Genomic DNA, 3,588 nt, shown 5'->3' with positions numbered 1-3,588 from the left:
ATCCACACATGAGGGCGGGTATTATTACAACCCTGTAGACCTTGAACTTGGTGGTAGATTTGAGGGCCTCTCTTTTCCTCAGACGGCCGAAGGCTGCACTGGTGTACTGGAGGTGATGTTGAATCTCTGCATCAATGTCTTCGATTGTTGATAAGGGGCGTCCGAGGTATGGGCAAAGGTCCACGTCATGGATCTTGATGATTGGAGGGCAATGCTGTGCGGCGGGGACAGGCTGGTGGAGGACCTTTGTCTTACAGATGTTAAGCATAAGGCCCATGCTTTCATATGCCTCAGTGAATATATTGACTAAATCCTGGAGTTCAGCCTCAGATTCTGCATAGATGCAGGCGCCATCCGTGTACTTAATGACAGAGGTTGTGTGATCTTAGACCTGGCCTGGAGACAACGTAGGTTAAACAGCTGGCCACTGGTTCTGTAGTTGAGATCCACATCACCGGGGAGCTTGTTCATTGTGAGCTGGAGCATGGTGGCGAGGAAGATTGTGAAAAATGCAAATGCAACAGATGAAAATCGGGTATCACTAAGTAGAATGTGAAAAATCCCTGTTTAATTAAGTAATTACCAGGAGTGAGGTTCGAACCCACGCGGGTATAAACCCATTGGATCTTAAGCCCAACGCCTTAACCACTCGGCCATCCTGGTCCTATCAGTGCTTGGACTCCATCTCTGGGAGAATCTGGGCTTCAACTCCACCCCCATAGACACACACATACATTTCGGGATTCAGGGAGCATTTCCGAACATTTTTCGGCATATTTACACGGGCGCAACTCTCCTACTATTTTTGGAGTAATGCTCTGGGAACTTTCACATCCACCCGAGGGTGCAGACGGAGCTTCAATTTAACATTTCAGACGATGGTCAACAGCTTCAACATTGCAAAATTCTCCAAGTGCTGCATTTGAATGTCAGCCAAGATGATGTGCTCAAGTCTCAGGAGTGGGACTTACACACACAAACTCCCGATTCAGTCGAGAATGGAGCCACTGAAACAAAGCCGATACCAAAGATCACAACCGTATTATTTTCCCCAAGTTTTTAAAAATTTCCAGGACGCACCAAATTCATGGTGATGATTTGCATCGACAGTTGCACATACACAGAGATATACATACAGATAGACATACACAGACACAGACACACACAAACACACACACAATAACCAAAAATATACACGCATCAACATAGAAACATAGAAACATAGAAATTAGGAGCAGGATTAGGTCATTCGGACCTTCGAGCCTGCACCACCATTCAATAAGATCATGGCTGATCATTCAACCTCAGTAACGCTTTCCTGCTTTCTCTCCATACCCCTTGATCCATTAACCATAAGGGCCATATCTAACTCCCTTTTGAATATATCTAACGCACTGGCCTCAAAAACCTTCTGCGGTAGAGAATGCAACAGGTTAACCACTCTCTGAGTGAAGAAGTTTCTCCTGATCTCGGCCCTAAATGCCTTACCCCTTATTCTTGGACTGTGACCCTTGGTTCTCGAACTCCCCAGCAATGGGAACATTCTACATGCCTCTAACCTGTCCAATTTCGTCAGAATTTTATATATTTCTATGAGAGCGCCTCTCATTCTTCTAAACTCCAGTGGATACCAGCCCAGTTGATCCAGTCTCTCCTCATATGTCAGTCCTGCCATCCCGGAAATCAAGCTGGAGAACCTTCGCTGTACTCCCTCAATAGCAAAGACCTTCTTCCACAGATTTGGAGACCAAAAATGAACACAATATTCCATGTGTGACCTCACCAAGGCTCTGTACAACTGCAGTAAAACCTCCTTGCTCCTATACTCAAATCCCCTCGCTATGATGGCGAACATGCCATTTGCCTTCTTCACTGCTTGCTGCACCTGCATGCCAACAATCAATGACTGATGTACCTTGACACCCAGATAAAGATATACACAGAGTGCCTTAGACAAACAGATGGATAGACAGGCAGGGTCACTGTCGCTACTTTGGCTGGCTTTTGCTTTTTTCTATCCGTATGTATCGTGAATATTGCAGATTAATGAAATAAAGAAACAGCAGCGGCGCTGAAAGGTGTGGGACGTTGTTCCATCTACCTCAGAATCAGTTGTGCAGGAAACTGGTTAAATTGTCATCAGAATGAAATATGCTGAGAAACGTCGTCGGCAGGATTCAAATCTGTGCGGGGAAACCCGAATGGATTTTTAGTGCATTGCCTTAACTAATGGACCACGACTACTGGCTCGCTGCCTTGTTAAATGTTTCTCAGATAAAACTCAGTCATCCATCTCTGTGCAGCAGACGGCCACAGAATCGTGAAAAAGTAACCGTTTGCTAAAGTTCTGGAAGAGGCAATCTCCTCTTGCTGTATTTGTACTGTTCTATATTGCTCTGGAACTTTTTAACATGAATCTATACCAAGAAACAGAAGCAGAATTCTGCATTTTGTAAAATGCGGCCTCCCCGTTAGGGAATTGAACCGCGGTCTCCCGCGTGACAGGCGGGGATACTCATCACTTTCTCAAGAGGAATTGATGCGTATGCATTTTGTCAGAGCCGGAATCGAGCTGTGAACAGAACTGGACACCATGAGAAGTCGACAGACACATTGAGAAACAGAGACAAACAGACAAACAGGGAGAGACAGACAGCGAGATAGAGACAACGAGAGACAGAAAGTGTGAGACTGAGAGGGAGGGTCAGACTGAGTGAGACAAAGACTCAAACACAACATACACAGAGATGTGTTTGCGTGCTCCAGAAAGAGCGGGAGGCAAATAGTGATGGAATGACAGAGAAAAACACAGGGACAAAGAGAGAGACAAAGAGGGAGACAGATAGAGATGAAGACAGATAGAGAGAGAGGCATAGTGACAAAAACAGAAAATGATGAAAATACTCATCAGGTTAGAGACAGGGAATAACAGACAGAGATGATGGGAAAGAGAGAGCCAGTCAAACATAATCCCATTGGAACACAACTGGACACCGAGAGAAAGAGACAGAGACAAACAGAGTGAGTCAGAGACTCAAACACACAAACAGCTCTCTGAAGAAAGAAAGAGGCACAGACCGAGCGACACAGATACATTTCACAATTTGATTTCATTATCGGCTCAGAGTGTCGCAGGCTAATGCTGATTCAACAGGTGAAAATCGGGTGCCACTGAACAGGATGGGAAGCAATCTGTGTTAAATTAAGGGGTTACCAGGAGAGGGGGTTCGAACCCACGCGGATTTAAATCAATTACATTTTAAATCCAACACCTTAACCACTTGGCAATCCTGGCCCTGTCAGTATTCGGATTCTGACTCTGAGTATCTGGGCTTGATCCCCACCCCCACAGACACAAAAGGTTTCAGGGAGCATTTACGAACATTTTTGTAATATTGACAAGGTTGCAACTCTCCTATTCTTTTTCAAGTATTGCTCTGGGAACGTTCACATCCACCCGAGGGTGCAGACGGAGCTTCAATTTAACATTTCATCCGAAAGTCAACAGCTTCAACAATGCAAAATTCCCCAAGTACTGCAACTGAGTGTCAGCCAAGAACACACAAACTCCTGATTCAGTCAAGAATG

The 3,588-nt window shown here is 45.1% G+C and overlaps 1 non-coding gene across 1 annotated transcript; it reads right to left on the bottom strand.

Moving 5' to 3' along the window:
• Positions 1–580: 580 nt before the first annotated feature.
• On the bottom strand, positions 581–663 carry trnal-uaa (transfer RNA leucine (anticodon UAA)). Its single transcript has one exon. It is a non-coding gene; the product is annotated as a tRNA-Leu (tRNA).
• Positions 664–3,588: the final 2,925 nt, after the last annotated feature.

The sequence above is a fragment of the Pristiophorus japonicus genome, chromosome 23 (assembly GCF_044704955.1).
Source record: "Pristiophorus japonicus isolate sPriJap1 chromosome 23, sPriJap1.hap1, whole genome shotgun sequence".
Taxonomy (NCBI): Eukaryota; Metazoa; Chordata; class Chondrichthyes; family Pristiophoridae; genus Pristiophorus; species Pristiophorus japonicus.
This window is presented reverse-complemented; position numbering and strand designations above follow the sequence as displayed.